At 39.0% G+C, this 19,471-nt stretch overlaps 1 long non-coding RNA gene across 1 annotated transcript in view; it reads right to left on the bottom strand.

The window, feature by feature from the left end:
• LOC146545469 (uncharacterized) overlaps positions 1-19,471 on the bottom strand; it is a 171,905-nt gene that overhangs the window by 50,625 nt on the left and 101,809 nt on the right. Inside the window, exon 3 of the long non-coding RNA XR_014887016.1 lies at positions 17,721-17,841. This is a non-coding gene — a long non-coding RNA (uncharacterized LOC146545469). The remainder of the gene's footprint in view (positions 1-17,720; positions 17,842-19,471) is intronic.

The following is a 19,471-nucleotide window of genomic DNA, read 5'->3' as shown; positions in this document are numbered from 1 at the left end:
TGAGACAATCCCTTCCCTCGCCTGGCTGAGGGGTTGCTCACTGAGGGATGCTAAATTCAACAATATCTAGCTCAGAAAGCTTGTGAGTTGCAACTGCTTGGAAGCAGGAAGGATATTTGGGGAAAATACTGTGTGTGTCTGCTTTCTCCATACACTTTTAGGCTTGTTTTTGAGGTAGGATACAGAGATAATAACAACACTGGTCTGACCCAAAATGGCTGCTTACATGTTGCATTAGTTAAATGCTTATGCTCTTCATAAACTATGTGCAATTAGTCAATTTGTTGCTTCCTGGGTAGTCTAAAAACTGCAGCAAATAGTAGCTGATTTGATGACAGGAGTTGGACTCAGTGATCCCTTCTAACTCAGAATATTCTATGAAACATTCTATTCTGTTTCCTCTCCTTCCTCCAAACCTGCATGAACTCACAGTGCATGCTCCCAGTTTGGTGGCAATATTGCTTAAACTGGTGTCTGTGGCTTGTGTCCTCTCCTCTGTGGATCTGCTTATTCCTACCCTGTCCTGCAGCCTGCATCTGTGCAATGAACTGAGCTTGGAAACTGATCTGACCGTGACAGAAAGCATGTTTGTCTGGTGGAGTATTTCTTCAGCCAGGTCAACCCCTTGATGTGGTTCCTGATTCTGTGGCTCCACAGACTTGTGCTGGAGTCATGCAGAGGCTGGCATGCAGGACAGGAGCTGACAGCCGGGAGGAAGCACGGGACAACTGCTCACACCAGCACTGCAGCCAAAGCAAAGCCGGTGGAACCACAGCGGGGGCTGCTAGTGATTAACACCACTTCTCCTACAACTTCCAGCCTACTCTTTGATCCTTTCCACAGACCCCAAGGGGACCATGACCTTCACTTTGAAAAACACTCCTAGAGAACAATGAAGCTGAGAGTGGAAGTCCACTGACCCTATGCAGCTGTAAATCTGAGCTAAATAACAATTTACCCTGGATTTATGGCTGCTTGCCTTTCCTGGTGTACAGAGGTGAATGTGACCTATTAACAGCAGATGTATATTTCTTTAAATTAGACTTTGACTGTAAAACCCAAGTGTAAGTAAAATCAAAAGCAAAGCCTCAGACTTTAAAAGACTGTGAAAGAGAAGAAGCATAAACACACAAACTCTACTACGAGAGGCCGTTTTTCTTCCTCAGACAGAGACAAGAACAAAGATTAATAGTTTGACTAACCAGTGCTAGAAGTCAAGATGATCATTTTTGCTAACACTAAATTTGTTTTTTACTTTTTTTTCCCAATGTAACAGTCATAGTCATTTTTTCCAAGTATTTTTTCATAAGTAAAATAGAGCACAGTCCTTAGTGATCAGTAATAATGACTGTGTGCAGACATTACTGTGTAAACCACCTAAAGCTCCTTGTAATTTTTTGCTACACAACATAAAACACAATAAAAATGATACCAATTCTCCCCTCTCCAAATTAGATCAAGTTGAAAATGACACAAAAATATTTCACAGAAAAGGCAGCTTTCCAGTATAGGGTGGAAGAAGCCAACACAGACTGATGTGGAGAATGTACAGTTTTTTGTGAGAACATGTCCAATTGTAAAAAAATAAAATAGAATCATAGAATAAATAAATCATCAGATAATTAAAATGCCTTGGCTGGAAAACGGATTGAAACACATTGTATCATGTCTGGCTAGGTCAGCAGCACATCAACTTAATGAAAACTAACTAGTTTTTTGAAAGTCTTCTCCTTCAGTAAGTGATCCTTAGAACGTCATTGTCTCTCCTTTCAGTTTTTTGAATTTTAGACAATGTAGGCTCAGAATCTGAGCCATGTACCAGTGGCTTTCTGCAGACATATTTGCCATGTCTGCTGCCCCACCAGAAAGTCATCTGATACTACTTCATTAAATAAATGCATATATTTGCAAAAGGAAATCTTGGCAAATGGGAAAATATTATGATGCATTCCACTGTTTCATATTAAGGGGGAAAGTAACAAATTAAATTAAGCCTTTTGGGGAAAAGTATATTGGAGGACAAATGAAGCTCAAACCTAGAGAAATATTCTCAGAGAACTAAATTACATTCCTTTCTTTGGAATATGCTTTTCTACTCTTTTATCAGAATGTTTTGAATTTGGCATACCACAGAGCTCCAGCTTCCATAAAGACTTTCACACAGACAATGTTGCCTAAAGGATTCTACCCTGTGTGGACTGGGATATATTCCTTTCTATTTCAGCAGAAGAAAACATTTTTTTCGACTGTTGTATGTTCTAACAGCTGCAAATGCTGATTGCTGCGCCAGTGTCTATTTTGAGGCCCAGATGGATTTACAGCTGATTGTACTTTTTTTTTCTTTTCTTTTCTTTTTTTTTTTTTCCTATTAAAGATAAAATAATTATTTAGAATTTGGCAGAAAACCCATGGTACATGTTAAAGGATCAAATTTGGCTGACCAAACAGAGTGGTTGGAGGGGACCAGTCTGACCTGATACAGCCTTAAAAACACAAATAAGTCTTCCAAGAATAGGTGAGAAAGAAGGTGTACAATTGTCCCAGTGTATTTTATACTACTCAAAAACTGTCTCATAAGAAAGCCTAAATGTCTCATTTGTATAGGTAATTCATTCCATATGAATCATCTCCACTACAGATAGCAAGGATCAAGAATCTGTAGTACGAGTTACTCCTGAAACTTAGCCAAGAGCAAGTCCCAGGTAATAAGGCAATTCAGTGTTTCTGGAAGGTTCTGGTCTTACAGCCAAGGGACTGATAACCCTTTGTTATCCACAGAGTGGGTGCATATGACAGTAAATGGTTCTCCCATCTTTGTTACTAGTACACTTTGCTCCTCAGAAGGAAAAGCTAAATACAGTTCCTAAACACAGAGCTTCAGCTGGAGCCTCTTGATCTTGTTGAACTTACTCGTTAATTTCTGCTCTGATGCAAAGTTCCATTTGGAGAAAGAAGAAAGAAGAAAGTTAACTGACATGCATTAGACTAGATAACAAAAATATCAGGCTTGAATGACAAAGCAAAAAGATACCTATGAAAAGTTGTAAGTTTGAAAGCATTTCACGCTTACTACCACTTTGCGACGTTCCAGTGTTTCATATTATTCTTCTTACTGGAGTAAAGATGAGGTTAAATTTTATTAAACCTGTCACTATCATTTCTTATGATTAGAATAGAATATTCTATGAAAACCAGACACTAAAGTGCTTCCTAAACTTCTCTACAACTCCTATAGCTTGAGTGCCCTGCCTGTTACTACTTACTATTCAGTTATATGCATGTATTTCTCCAGAGGTGTTATTCCTTCCCTAATCAACTCTCCACAGAAATACTGGATTTGCTTTGCCATTATTAGATTGTTATTAAAAGACTTTTTGACATTTCATGTTGTAAGTAACTGTTATAACGTAATTAAAATTTTACAAGTTGAAATTTTCAGTTCAGTTGAAATTTTCCATGCCTGGTGTTTGCTCCAGGCAGCTGTTTTTCATGTGTTTTTAAATTACAAGCATCGTGATTTCTGAAAAGAAAGTTTCTGAAAAGAAAGTGAAGGAAAAATAAGTTTTGCCCACATACCAAAAAATTAGATCATTTCTTGTACGCAATTTGTTTCATGCATAAACAAACAACAAAAAAAAAAAACACACATGAAATCTGGCAGGGAAAGGGGCAATTCTGCCAGGAGTCCTTTTTGCTGTCCCTATGAACACTTTTAAAAAAAAAAGCATTTCACACATTTTTAGTAAAACTCTTTTTAATTTTCAAGTAGCTGTGATCAGTGGGGGGTTCTGGTACCACAGAATATGGTCAGACTGCTGCCAGCTTCTAGTGATTACCAACTACATTGTGCTGTCATGCCAAGCTAGGCTTACCAGAGTGAGGACAATAATGGCAACTTGAAATCAATCTGTACTATGTATAGGAACTGAAAACAGGGAACCTCTTTGTTAAAAACATGACTGCCAGTAACCAGCAGAATGAAAGAAAAAATGTGGTGAAGCAAATCCAGAGGGAGTGTATGCTGGACAGACTGGGAAAGAAAGGAATGGTTGAGAACAGCAAATCTAATGATAGAATGAAACCATTACCATATGCCTGTGAGCAACTGAACAGACAGATTGGCTAAAGAGAACATTAGTGGGATCAAGTAAGAGGCAAAAAGGATGCAAGATTTTTTCATTATCTTACTGTTATACCTAAAAGTGGAAAATGTCACAAATGAAAACTGATGTCTGCTATTTACATCACTCAAAGTGTAACAACTCTGCTGATTTCAAATGGTGTTACTATCACTCTTTGATAACGTTACAAAGAGCAAAACTGGATCCTTGAGTTGCACTGGAGAACTCATTACTTTCCAAAAACACCAGTAAGACAGATGACTTTGCAAGTAACCACTACACATGTGCTTGGTTCTAGAATGGATCGAGTTGTCCTGCAAACCTGCAACTGTTCTCAAACATCATACGTGAGCAGAAAACTATGGGCTTTTAGCAAGAACAGTCAAACACAGCAGAAATACACTACCCTTCAGTAATTTTAAATCTTGTTCCAAGTGAATCATGATATATTTGGTTTGCTACATTTTTCTTTATACTGAAGACGCCCAGATAGTAGATGAAAAAAGAAGCAAGCTGGTTATTTATTTTATGGGTTAAGCCGCACAGAAATGTTTGATTTAGAAATGTCAGGAAAACACTGTCTTAGAAACTTTGTTTCATTATGGATGGTATTAGTCTATTTAATCTTCGATGAGTGTTTGTATTTGCAGTTATATGAATAGAGCATGTATACCTAAAGGAAACAAACAAAACCTCCACATCTGGCCATAATCTTAATAGTATATACAAAGCACTTGATGCGATGTAAAGTTCACTTTGGGGTAGAGAACTAGAGTAGGAGCTGAGAGGAGTGTAAGGCCTCCAAGCCCTGCCTTGCAAAAGCCCCACACTCTGCTCACTAAACATGGCTGACAATTAAGCAGGTCTTGCCCATGAAACTGGAAGTTGAGTAGATTATTGAGTTTAGACAGGTTCTATCAGCTTGTTTTACATTAACATCACTTTTCTCACTTGATTACCTGCATGGGAAAATGCTATGACTTCCCACAAAAGGGAGACCATAAAGCCTGGGACTTGCATCACTCTTAAAGATTTAAAAAAACTAAACACCTGAACAAAACCCCATTAAGACAAATAACAACAGTGAAATTTGCAAACAAATGCTTGGCCAACTTCTGATCTCAGCTCAACTGAGGAACTGCTAAAACAGAGGGAGCTGGAAGAGAGAAAGGAAGAGAACAGATGGCAGAAGCAGATGAAAACAAGAACAAATGTAGACAGTATGATTAAACTTACTTCAGAAAGAACAGAACCACTTATCCTTTAGAACTGCCTGTAATGCAACACACACATTTTTCCATGTACACAAAGCTTGAGTTGGTACAGAGACATTATGTGATTGTGAATGGGAGGGCTAGAGGGGATGAGACAGTCTCTCTGGCCCTCGATCAGAAAAGGATGAGCTTTGTCTTCTGTGAGCTTAAGAACATGCTGTAACATTTTCCTGAACTGGAATTTCGATCAAGAGATGCTTCATACTATGAAAATGTTGAGAAGTGTCTAGTTAGTAATCATGACTACTTTGCACTAATAGCCAAATGATGTTGTGAAACTTTCTCTAAGTGCTGTTTTATCGACCCTTAACATCAAAACCAAGATTTTCTCATGCTGTTGAAATTCAGTGGAATGGATTTAAACTAGAAAAGCGTGGCACAGTAATTCTGCAGAACTTTTGATTAAAGAAAGTATCCAGAAACAGCACTACTGAGACCACAAAATAAAGCACTCAAATTTGAGGGAATATCAGAATCAAGGGCTGCTTGATCAACATGGACAAGGCCCTCCCACACAAATACATTTTGTGGCATTTTTTAATCATAGAACATCTATTAGGTTTTCCACACAGAAACCCTATCTCCTTCCAGTGGGCAGAAAGGATAGTGATAACTTCGTTAAACAAACAAACAATAAAAAATCAACACATTGAATTGCTGTCTTCACTGTTTGATGTGCAACTGCCTAACTCCTCAAATACTTCAGTTCCTCAGATCAAATGACATGGATTTCTTAGCAAAGGACCATAAGGCCTGCTAACAAAAGCACTGTACAAAAGTTAGGTGTACTAATAGTAATTGCTTTATGATAAAGCTAGATGAAAAAAAGGGAAAATGATCAGAAATGTCTTTTCTCTGTGATAGAAGAAGCTAGCAGTACTGCAGAACACAGACTTTTAGCCATATACTGGAATTTGTGTGTAAGGCACCAAGGCACAAGTCCTGCCCATGAACACCATGCTTAGATGATGTAAAATTACCAGGCTGTCACCGTTATGCTTTTTGAAGTCTTCAAATGAAAGTCATATGGAAAAAGTCTGGTTGTAATAAAACAGCTTAACGAAAGAGGGGCCTATGCAAATGACAGGAGTTTTGCATAAAGGACTGCAGTCTTCCTCCCTTTCAGTAAAACTGGATTTCAAGGATAATGATTTTTGATAGCTGGCCTTAAGAGGATGGGTTACATCCTGGCAGATGTAGCTTTATTGATCAATCTGTTTCTATACACATTTGTAATAGAAATTAGAAATAGAAATAGAAACAGTGGTTCCAGTGATGGATGTAATGTCATGTTAAGTACATTTTCTTGTGTTCAGAAGACAGTCATTCTTGTACTCTAGCAAAAGTGACAAAGCGTAAGAACAAAACAGTTTTTGTGGAAGCTTTTCAGAGGCAGATTTAGAACTGCTGTACTTGAAAGGAGCAAGAAGTAAATAACTACCATGGGAGGATTCTTTCTTCCACAATTAATTCAAGTAAGACATCAACTTCATCATCACTTTCAGCTCTGTTAACAAGATCACTTTTAGTACAAATACTCTCCTAGTGTGCTTGGAGCAGTGATTTCTTGACCACATTCTGCCTTCTGAGTTTTCAAATGTCCAGCTATCAGCAAAGTGATTGAGAGAAGCCACCTACTGAAAATTCATAAGAGGATGTACAATATAGGAGGTACAGTGTTGGCATGGGAATTGTGAAGTCTAGATTTTATTCCATGTTTTGGCACGGGAATTTCTGAATGACCATGGAATGATCTTCTGCAAATGAAAATCTTTGCTGGGCAAGGGTAGATTTTCCTCTGTAAAATGATGTCCCTCTCTTCATTCCTTGGAATGTATTTTTTTCACAGCAGAGGCTGTTCCACAGGGTTTTTTAAATGAAGATCTATGACAATTAGGGCTCTTAAGCTACCTTGTCAACTCCAGTATGCTTGTTCAATCATCTTCTTCCCGAAAAGAGACAAAGGAGAGTCTTCAAGAGCATACTGAGCATACTCCTGTGGGGTCTCTCCAAGTACTGGGGGACACAGCTCCTCTTTTATCACTGCACCCCAACACTAGCAAGCCATTTCCCCTTACCCATTGGCTGAGGTAGTCAGTGTTCACATTATTCTTGGTTCACCTACAAGTGCTCATCCTGCCAGTAGGTATCCTCTTTAGTTTCCTTTTTTTAATACATACTTTGTAATCTGGATTCAGAATTTATTGTTTTTCCCAACTACAACTATCTTTGTATCCTGTAAATCTATCATTCTTGTCTGCTCATCAAACAAGATTTACACACAGGTGCTAAGCTAGCATCTCCTGCCATATACCTACAAGATAAGTTTGTGACTGAAACTCTTCTTCTCAGCTTTTTCATTATCTTAAGCAGAGACCACTTATCCCTCATTTGTTCTTCCCAAATTTAAACTTATTTTACAAGGACACTTTATCCTTGTTTTAACGTAAGTTAACATAAGTGATTTAATTTGCATCCTCTTCCTGGATAATCTTCTTGAAGTCCTCTTATCAGTTGCAAGGTAAAACTCACATCAATATGAATAATGTATCACATCACAACTGATTTTTTTCTTTTAAATTATTTAGACATATTCAGATGTTACATTTTTTTCCCCTGTGGTCTGGCAATCATTTACAGGGCATAAAAATGGATATAATAAATAATGTGACTGTACAGAATGGAATCACAGAATCATAGATTATTCTGAGTTGGAAGGGACCCGAGAGAATCATTGTTTTCAGCACCTGGCCTCATACATGACCAGCCAAACTTCAAATTCTATGTCTGAGAGTGCTGTCCAAACATTTCTTGAACTCCAGAAGCTTGACCACTGCCCTTATAGTCTGGTTCCAGGGTCCAACCACCCTCTAGTAAAGAACCTGTTCCTAATTCCCAACCTGATCCTCCCTTGATGCAGCTCCATGCTGTTCCCTTAGAAGATATTGCTATAATTCTATGAATTATAGAAAATAGCACAATTTGATGTTGTTGATGGTTGCATTGAAAAGACTTCGTAGGCATGTATGACTTAGGTGTCAGACTAGTTTCTCAGAGATGGCATTCCTTCTCTTACAAGACTGAAATAAATAAATAACCAACTTGAAATCAATAACCAACATTTGAGCTGTAGAAGGTTCTAGAAATTCAGTGCAGCATCTTACAGAGAATAAAATTTGCAAAGTTCAATTCAGTCTCAATCTAAAACATTGTCAGTAAGCATCAGAGAACATAGACTGGAGATAATGCTGCAAAACCATTAACCTGAAATATTTTTGGAGAACTTTCTGTTCAGCTCAATGTCTGCAGTAATAAATGTTTTGTCTTGAAGGAATGAGTGGAATTATTTGCTTTGCCTGGCTCTCAAGTCTTTTTTGGCCCACTGGAAGAGAGTGCTTGTTTTTTTATATTCTGATCAATAAATGCACAAGTTCCCCATTTCCTTAGAAGTCCAGTCATGGCCCTCCTTAGGGCAGACAAAGGTTATCTCTGGGCACCTGGAAATTAACTGTACTAATGGGAAATTACATTCAGCTTCTTCACTTTTTTTTTCTTCTGAAAAATGTTTTTAAAACTCTGACATTGTTAGTCAACTAAATATCACATTTTATGAGAAAGGCTATTGGGATAATTTCCAGTACTGTTAAGAGTCATGTTTTCATGGACTTAGTAAGAAACAAACATCAAAGTATTGGCCAGATTGTTTCATTTTTATTGCAGTTTTGGGGAAAAGTTAAAGCCATGGTGCTAGACTTACTGCAGCGCCCAATATTCCTGTATAGAGCTGATACAGAAAGAGAAGCAGTGAATAGAAGCATATCAAGATAACACGTACTGTGTCCAGAAACTAGAGCCACTTCTGTGCTAAGCCCAGCCAGCATTAGTGTTCTTTTTCCCAACGTGGAATGGTATCTGGAAGGTTTTCTGTATGTCAAGAGCTATAAGAATGCAGTCAATTCTTATCTATGCTTGATATATCAGCATCTTCCCTTGCTGCCTTTCCCTTGCTGAGAGCAGGAAAGGGATGTTGGTGGCTAATATGAATTGATAGCATCCTTTCTCTATATTAACTTTCTTTTATTTCACACTGATATACAAGTTATGTAAAACTTGCTTCCCACATATTCTGTTTCTGAAGCAAAATTGCACCAGCATTACACAGCATTTCTCTGTTTGGCTCTGATCTGTAGCATTGACAGGTGATGCATGTCCAATGGCTGCCTTTTTGGGTTATACTAATGATTAAAACAAGAAATGAAACACCAACAGTAACACCAAATCAATAAATAACAAATGAAGGTGTCATAAGTTGTAAAATAATTTTGAGAATAAAGTCCTATCAACCAATAGGTTTTACAGACATAAAAAATCCCTTGATATCTAAAGTTCAGTAGTATTCACTGAGTATTTAAGAACTGATTTAACTTTCCTTTTCTTTTTTGTTGTCCAAAGGAATATCAGCAATGAAACCTGACTTCCAGTGCACAAAGAAAGTAACTGTCTTGCTAATGAAGACACATCCTGCTATGTTTCAGACTGGGCACCCCAGTGCTTTTCTGGTTTTCAGCCCTAAGTTCCTCACTTGGTAAAGGTCTGAGGGATGCGATTCAGGCTTTCTTGGATTGCTGGGATTGCAGCTCCATTCCTAAATGACTAATGGGGCTGCCAGATTTTTAGAGGCAATGAACACATTTACAGCCCCTGGGGAACTGAGTGGAAATCCCGGGTTGTTCCACACCTCTTAAAAATCAGACCCCTGTTTATTTTGATGCTTAAATACAGATTTAAATGTTTAGCTTCAGGCTGTGCACTTGAAAGCTCTGGTTTTTAAAATCCCTTTGAAATCCTTTGCTTGGTGGTTTAGGATCACCCGTACTCTGCTGGGCTGTCCTCAGTGAGCAGTTTCCCCCTCAGTTAACGAGCAGCAGAGGTGCAGGTCGGCCCAAGTGCTGCACGGGGGCAAGGCCAGCAGCAGCAGGGGTCTGGGGCAATGGCAGGGGCTCAGGGCCAGACAGTCCCCCAGCCAGGAGGGAGAACAGGCAGTCAGCTTCTCCAGTGATTCCAGAGGGGGAAAGAGTCCATCTGGGGAGCCCTGTTATTTTTACTTATGAAACATCTTTGCAAGGAAATACAGGCCTCTTGAGATGCAGCAATACTAGCAGCTGCAAGCCACTAGCACAGTGTAACAATCCCCCATAAAATTTGTTTTTTACTGGGCTGCCTGATCCTGCCTGTGTTTGTTGGTCAAATGAGAAGAAGGCTCAGACCTGGGGACTGGCCAGAATGGTAGCATGGCAAAACTTAAGTGCTATCACTGCTGCCCTGGAACAGCAGCTGTACCCAGGGGGGCACATACTCACAGAAGCAGGGCCAAAGAATCAACCAGAATAAGCACTGCTTCGCTGATTAGAAAAAAAGAGTTGGACCACCTGGAACTGGCTGAAACATTTGCTTATACTTTACTTCTGTAATTTTGTGTCCACTCACCTTGCAGAAATCAGTGATGGCAGAAAAAAGGTGAGAGCTGAACACAGGATGTCCACCTCACTATTGCCATGAAGACAGAGCTCTCTAGGTCATGTCTTGGTAATAAATGTTTTTGGTATTTGAGGGTTTTTTGTTATTGTTTTTGCTTTGTTTTGCAGTGAAACATGCCAATCTGATAGAGTTCAGGATTGAAGCTCTTTACTGAACAAAGAACATTTGCTGGACTGACATAGCCAGAGGTGGTAGAGTCTCCTTCCATTTCACAATGCACTAAATGGAGAGGCTGCCATACTAATATAAACTGTACCTCAACTCAAAGGAAAATATCAGGTTCCCACCACTAAATCTGTTCCTGAATGACCTATCTGTAAGCAGTTACTTTAACTTTCTGATGATATTTGGAAGCATAGAATCATAGAATCACCAACATTGGAGAAGAACTCAGATTATCCAGTTCAACCATCCACATACCACCATTTCCCCACTAAACTATGCCCCATTTACAACATCTAAATGTTTCTTGAACACCTCCAGGGGTAGAGACTCAACCACCAACCCAAGTAGGGGGTGTTGTGGTTGAAGTGCAGGACCCAGCAGTTGGTCTTGCTTCATCCCACTGGTCTCAGCCCAGTGATCCAGACTGTCCAGATCCCTCTGAAGGGCCTTCCTACCCCTAAGGCAAATTGACACTTTCTCCCAGCTTGGTATAATCTGCAAACTCACTGAGAGTGTACTCAATCTCCTTGTCCAGGTCATCAATAAAGATATTGAACAGGACAGGCCCCAATACTTACCCTGGGGAACACCACTTGTGACCAGTAGCCAGCTGGATTTAACTCCATTCACCACCACTTTCTGGGCACAGTTCTCCAGCCAGTTCTTTACTCAGCAAAGAATGTACCACCTGTCCAAGATACAGGTTGCCAGCTTATCCAGGAGAATACTGTGGGAGACAGTGTCGAAAGCACTTTGCTGAAGTCTAGAAGATTATATCAACACCCTTTCCCTTATCCACAAGGCAGGTCACTCAATTATAGAAGATCAGGTTAATCAAGCAGGATCTGTCTCTCCTGAACCCATGTTGGCTAGCTGATCCCCCAGTTGTTCTGCACATGCTGCGCGATCTCCCTCAAGATTATCTGCTACATCAACATAAACATTCCTGGCATCAACATCCAAAGTTACAAACTAAAGTTCTATAAAAGATAGCAGTGCTTTGCAATTCTGGCTCATTGGCTTGGAATCCCTCGCTGAACATCTATGTTATTCCCTTTCAAGAACAGCATTCACTACATAACGCTTGCTCAGTGGAAACCACCCATTTGATCCCTTATCAATTAATGCATAAGATTTTTGGTGAAACAGTTATACATCAGTGAGCAAGATGGGAAAGAAAAAAAAAAAAGAAAAAAAAAAAAAAAGAAAGAAAGAACTGAGTTGGAACAAGAGCTCAAAAGTGCAGCCAGGTTACTACCACAAACCCAGAGAGCGCAGTCCTGACCTGATAAACCTGTCTTCTCTATGGAGATTTCATCTTCTTGTTTCACTTGTTGCAAATGGCAGCTGGCAAATGGCAGTAGCAGGGATTTCCTTACAGGTTCTAGCTTATGAAACACTCACTAACTAAAGTTACATGAGATTTTCAGCACGTTCACAGTCAAAGCATGAGTTTGGCCAAAATACCTCACCCGAAGTCTGAACTCAGGGAACTTCTGGGCTTTGGTTATACTGTGGTATTCTTTTAAACAGCTGTCACTTCATGCCCAAGTTGTAGAAATCCAAACTGGTTCCTACAACAGTCCTTCCTTGAAGTTTGTCTCTAAGTACTCTGTAATTCTGAGCAAATATATTCAGAGTAGTGGACCTGGTCTAGCTCTAATTTTCCCTGGCTTCCTCTAGTGCTTCTATCAGCATCAGCTAGAGTCAGATTACTATCATCATCTATCCCATGGGATTCACTACAAAAGCCACAATTTTCTTCTATTTTCTATATGCCTTCCATCCAGAACTTTTTCTGGAGGGAGAAGAGATGGCCTGAACATGTAGCTCCAGCTTGGAACCAGTGAGGACAATCTTCTAATCAAGAACAGGCTGGGGAAGTGATTCAACAAATGAATTGGGGGGAAAACGACAGGTAAGGAGTTTAGGCCTTTTACTTGATCCAGAGTAAATCCTTCCCAAGCTATCTGGCTAACAGCCAACTAGGTAAGATTACAACTTTGTAGAGGGCAGGAGATGCTCCAGTCACTGGATACAGCTTTAGAAAACAGCACATCAACTTGCAGGACTACTACACTGCTAATGTCTCAAATAACCTCTTGCAGGTTGCATGTAACAGGTCATTCAGCTGTACTTTAATGAAGTTCTGCTGAGACTTCCAAGCCTAGTGAAACAACATTGTTTAAGTGCTCACAGCACTAGTTAGAAGAAAAAACTCAGACAGGATTATGTTATCATCAGTAATGCTATAACACATTTTTCTCCTTTGGCAGTTTCAGCAGCATTTGAAATTTTGCTGTAAAGTCCAAGGAAATCAGAATATGAGACCTTTGTTGAGATCTTTCTTTCTGATATATATGTTTCTCAAAAAAATACTGTCTTGGAGCTCAGAGAATTGAGAAAATTACACACTGTGAAGATACTGAGAGTTATTTTTTTGCTTCAGAGACCCATGCAGGTTCAGGGAAATGTCAGTCTGTATAACAATGCAATAAAATTCCTGACAAAGGCCTACTGGTTGATCTGTATTTTATCAGTGGTTTAAGAGCACCAATCTCCTCTAGGCCTAACTTCTGGGTTGGAAATAAATAACACAATTTTTTTGGGTAAGCAATTATGTCTAATACAAGCCAGACATCATCATCTGCATCTTTGTTATTATTTTGTTCTAGTAAGTAAAATTTGGAAATTGAGCAATCAAATCACCAGTTTTCATGAGCTGTAATTTTCAGTTTTCTAAGGAAGATGCATGAAATGGAAATTGGCAAACCTGTGATTCCACTTCAGAGTGTCTGGTGAAAATATTTTGGATCAGTAACATATCTGAGAGAAGACTGGAGAATTGGCCAGACGTCCTGTATGAAACATGCCAGAAGAGCCAGAGCAAATTCAAAGGCTTTTTAAGGTTTTACAGAGGTTTAATTAGAATAGTATTCACTGTTTATGAAGTACAGCTTATAGAACAGGGTTCTATATGAAAGCTGAAATTATCCATTAATTGATAGCTTTATACTGGGGATGTTTCCTCCTTCAACATAAACATTTGTCTTGAGCATTTTTTCAAAATTACAGTAGACTAGGAGCTTGCCAAATATTTAGTGGTTTCGTGAAGTTGTTTGGTATTCATGTCTACTACAGTTCTACAGAAAACATGTCTAAGACCCACTGCTTTTACCATATGGCAATCCACAGAAGGACACAGGATAATAAACTTTAAAGATGTGATAAAGAAAAATGCGATCTGAGCTGCTTTTGTAGCAGTTAAAAAAAGAAGCCTTTGCAGAGGTTGGATTCAAGTCCTGCCAATATTTATAACAGTGTTTATCATTAGGACAATGATTCCGCATATGTTCAGTTAGTTCCAAAAGACAATGCTGTAATGTTTTCGGCTCTTGGGCTTCCCGCCTTCCTGAGAGTAGATCAGCGGCTGGCGGAAGCTCTCCTCTTCCCCACCCTTGTTTACATCCCTGCTGTCCCTGCAGCACAACCAGCACAGCAGAATGCCAGAACTTCAGTGCTCTTTGGTTCCTCTCCAGCCGTGTCTCACATGGAGACATTTCAGGCCAGGCCTGGCCACTGAGGAGTGTGAAGAGAGGAAACAGGAGAGGTCTGTCCTGCATTTTGACCTGAGGTGTGATCAGGTGTAAACAGCCATTTCTCCCTTCCCATTCAGCCAAGTAGAGATTAGTCCTTTCCTGGTGCATAAACTCCAGCCTTGAGCTGCACTGAGCCAACCTGTTTCAACCAAATAGGTGAATCAATCCACTTTATTCACAGACCCCTAACACACTGCTTTTGCTCAGTCACTTTCAAGTTGATCACAGCTACCAGCCAGCTTCCATTACATTTAAAACATCAGCTTTGACTAGCGTTACTCACCAGCAAGAATCTGTCCCTGGCTAAGCAGGACAGATTATGCTGCGCTCCCACATCTGCACACTTTGCTCTAAGAAATGGTTTCTTGATGTTCTGTGATTACTCCAGTACCTTTTTATTTTATTAAGTACCAAAAAAAAAAATACATGGTGACAGACTCAGCTGGTAGGCTCTGGTACAATAATTTCTACCTTTCTGAGTGTAAAATTTAAAATTAGAAGCATCAAGGCAAAAGCTGGGCTCTCAAATTAGCTGTTCAGTAACTCAGTTCAGTTTTAGGAATGTCTGTCTGGGAAATCCTGCAGACCATTTGAGGGCAGCTTTCAGTAACTATGCAGGACAAGAAAGAGTTTGTCTGGAAAACAGAGAGAAACATCGGAGACAGTGACATCTCAGGAAGAAGCACCAGCCCATAGGAAACAATACAATTCAGTAACATCAAACAAAAACAGTTCTGAATTCCTTGAAGAGTTCAAAGGAAGGTTTCTGTTATGCTACTCCCATGGGTCTCATTGGAGACTCTATCAAGTTGCTTGACTTATTATGGTCACAAATGAGCAAATTTGTTTCTTGCTGCTAACATTTTAGGTGTTAAGTTCTTCATGCACATGCACTATAAACTCTGTAATGTGGAAAGCACCCTTAACCTTTTGTGTCAGGAATGAAGTGAGAACAGGCTTTGTCTATTTTTATCAAGTAGCAATGATATGCTCAAGCAATTTTTCTATTTACAGGCCTGGCATTTTGTTCTCACAGACTGTTTGGAGATAATATGGAGAGAGATCAAACTGCAGGACAGACAATACTTCCTCCACTGTCTCTACTGTTAAGGGACAAATTATCAGCTACTTACTAGAGAATCACTATCTGAATAATTGCTAGTTCACTTGCTATTCTTAAGTGTTTGTCTTTATTTAACATTTACTTATACATTCAGATAAGAACAAGGGAGTGGCCATAGAAAACAACCTTTATATTCACCATATTTGACATTTAGTATATTAAAAAAAACAACAAAACCAACACTGATTTCTGTCAGTGCCAGACAGTCAGTTGCTCACTGTGCTTCCTCTGTGCTTGATTTCAACTTTTGATACACTTGTTATTGCTCAGCTTCTGCTGTGTCCTCTCCTCCTGCTCTATTTCCCATCTCACTACAGGAGCCAACATGGCAAATGGACTTCTATCTTGGCTTACAGAATTTAAGGGATCAGTCAAGACTGTCTGAGACCTCTGCATATAATTTCCATCCTCTACAAAACAGGCACCGCACTACTACATTTCCCTGGTACATACAGATTAATTATTTAAACAACATAATTTTCCACTTATTAGGTATTAAGCATACATGTTTAATTCTCACACTAGTGGCAGATTGCTAGGCTTTTCATCTGGATAACTGTTTTTAGTGCTATGGTTTCAACCAGATGTAATTGCCTCTATGAAAATCCATTTCTGCTTTGGGATCTCAGCAATTGGTTCCCACAGGAAAAATACAGAGTTACTTGTGAATTAACTGCTCAATAGCTGCGCAACAATCAAAGGGTTTTCATCAACATCTAAACATGTTTCATCATTTGCTAACAGCCAGTTCTGTTCTATTCCCTCCCAGACTCCTAAAACCTTATGCATCTCTTTATGCTTGGTGCTCAGTTCATACTTCATGAGAGATCATTCTTGAAGACAAAAAGCCAAATCTGGATTCAGAAATCCTAACACCCTCTTGAGCTTTACTTCCTACTACAAACAAAAGAAATATTTGCTGTCTGTCAGATGCCCTTATTTGAGAGAACTTATATTAATATTTATGTTGGTGCAAGTCCACATCCTTGACAAGAAGTAGGATTAGATATGCAGAGAGCTTCCCTATTGGAGGTGTTCCAATATCTTGAGCAATATGCCTTAGCTATTACAAGTCATAGAATCACTGTGTCACAGAACTGCAGGGGCTGGAAGGGACCTCTGGAAATCATCTAGTGCAAACCCCTTGCTAAAGCAGTTTCTCTTCAGTAGGCTACACAGGAAAGCATCCAGTTGGGTTTTGAATATTCCCAGAGAAGGAGACTCCACAGCCTCTCTGGGCAGCCTGTGCCAGTGCTCTGTAATCCCTAAACTAGTACTTTCCTTACATTCACACAGAACTTTCTGTGTTCCAGTTTGTTCGTGTTGCCCCTTGTTCAGCTGGGCATTGTTGAAAAGAGCTTGGCCCCATCCACTCAGCTCCCACCCATTAGATATTTATAAGCATTACAAGCATCTCAGTCTTCTCTCCTCCAAGCTGAACAGTCCCAGATCTTTCAGTCTTTCTTTGTAATGGAGGTGTTCCAGGCCCTTAATCATCTTTCCAGCCCTTCACTGGACTCTCTCCAATAGTGGTCTGTCTTTCTTGAACCAGGAGAGCCCAGAATTATGGCAGTGATACCATTTGTATCACATACATGGGATAAAAAGAGTATAAAGGATAAAACTTATAATTACTACTTCTCTATATTCCATCCCATCTCAATTCAGCTAACACAGGCTATTATATTAGAAGATGTAGAAGAATTAAAAAGAGTAATTGGCACCATCAGGAAAACAAGCAAGTTCAAAAAAGTAATTTAATATGGGTGCAACTGGACTATAATAAGATATATTTAATTCAGGACTTAAAGTCAGGCATATAGCTAAGATTTTTCATCCAAGTAATAATAAAACCTCATTTTGAGGACTCATAAGGACTTTCAAAAGTCAAGATACATACATTTTTTTTGCACGCGAATAAAGTCTCCTTTACTTCCGACCTGGCTCTGAGTATTTTCTTCTGTAACTCAAGATGGTAGAAATTCAGGCTATTCTTCAAGTCCAAGTGGCATTCAGCACCTCTGTCAACACAATTGCAGTCATGGGTTATACTGTAGAAAACATATATTCTAGGAAATGTTTCATCAGATAATGTCTGTACATTACATCTGTGCCTAAAATTAGAAACAGATGTAACAGGATTCTTCTAGTTTTGAAGGATTAACATCTTTTAAAGCTTAAGCATCTCCCTAGTCTTGTCACAGAATGAACTGTTTTTTTTTCTCCTCATAAACTCTATTCCAAGGTTCATCTTAAAGTTGTGAGTACATTCTGAATTCAACAACTGAGAAGGATCATCATCAGCTATTCTGTCTACTGTTGCATTTATTTCTGTATCTGGCACTTCCACATTATAGATGAAGTTTTAAGCAGAAACCTTCTTCTATGCACCCTAGCATATCAGATGTAGGCTGTTTCCCAGAAAAGACACCAACATTTATAAGTGCACCCTTGTATGTGCATTTGCAGTGGTGCCAGTAAATCTCCAATCCTTACAGTTCTGAAAACGTTTCACATAATACTGAAAGTTACTGCACAAAGAGTTACATCTCTTTCATTCTTTTAAACACAATGTTTGCCTTTTTCATGTGCTTTCTATCTTATGCATTTAATATTATTTAATTCCCACTCCTTGTGTGACTGCTGATAATAAATCAGTTCCATAGCCCATGTACAACATAGAGGGAATCACTGCTATTCTGAATTCTCTGAACATCACTTCATGCTTTCAGATAGCCAGAATCACACTAAATAAAGTTAGATGATTTGTTACAATTGGATCATACGCTGACATATCTAAAGCAGGTGTAAGTATCTTTAGTCATTACTACTAGCGTTGGGCAACTGCATAGGTTTTGGAATATGGATTTTCAGGGGAGACAATTGTCAACAGGTCTAAATTACATATAGTTGGTAAGGGCAGTTATATCTCAAGTTAGCTAGCTGATACTAGACTTAGCAGAACTGGATTTTGTCAGCTGTCATATTTTGCTTTTCCAATGACAAAAAAAGGCAATCACAGTACCGGCTATGGACTTCTGGCCTATAAGGGAAACACTACTCTCTTTCCCAATATTCCCTTGAACAAAACTTTCTTATGAATATGGGAAGATATCTTAAAATGCAATGTTAGGCCTTAAAATGCGCATGCTATGTGTACATTACTAATTTAAGTGAAGATGCTCTCATCTAAAAATAACCCCAAATGCCAACAACCTAAATATAAATGGGAATTACTAATAAACCCTCCTATTGCTCACATACATCACTGTTCAAAAAGCATGCAATAGTAACAGTCTTCTGAAAACTGCCTCCCAAACTGTAATTGTGCTAGGTGTTCTTCCTGTACTCTATTATTCACTATTCCAATGACAGAGTTTGTTTCATCTTCTCATACAGCTGAAATGTTTCAAATGACACCCAGCTACTGTCTATCACTCCAGATTCTGTATTTTCAGAAGCTTAACTACTTCTATGCAGAGAATCTGAAGGGATACATCCACTCAATTTGCTATTTCTGTATAAACATGCTAAGGAGTATTTAATTACGGAGTTTTTTGTTAGCAGTATTATGTTTGGTCAGCTGAGAATCACAAATCTTACATAAATCCACAAGAGTTTTCTCTTATTTGCTTGCATATGTAAACACTG

The sequence above is a fragment of the Meleagris gallopavo genome, chromosome 1 (genome assembly GCF_905368555.1).
Source record: "Meleagris gallopavo chromosome 1, MGAL_WU_HG_1.1, whole genome shotgun sequence".
Lineage (NCBI taxonomy): Eukaryota > Metazoa > Chordata > Aves > Galliformes > Phasianidae > Meleagris > Meleagris gallopavo.
Note: the sequence above shows the minus strand (reverse complement) of the source record. Positions and strands in the feature narration are given on the sequence as shown.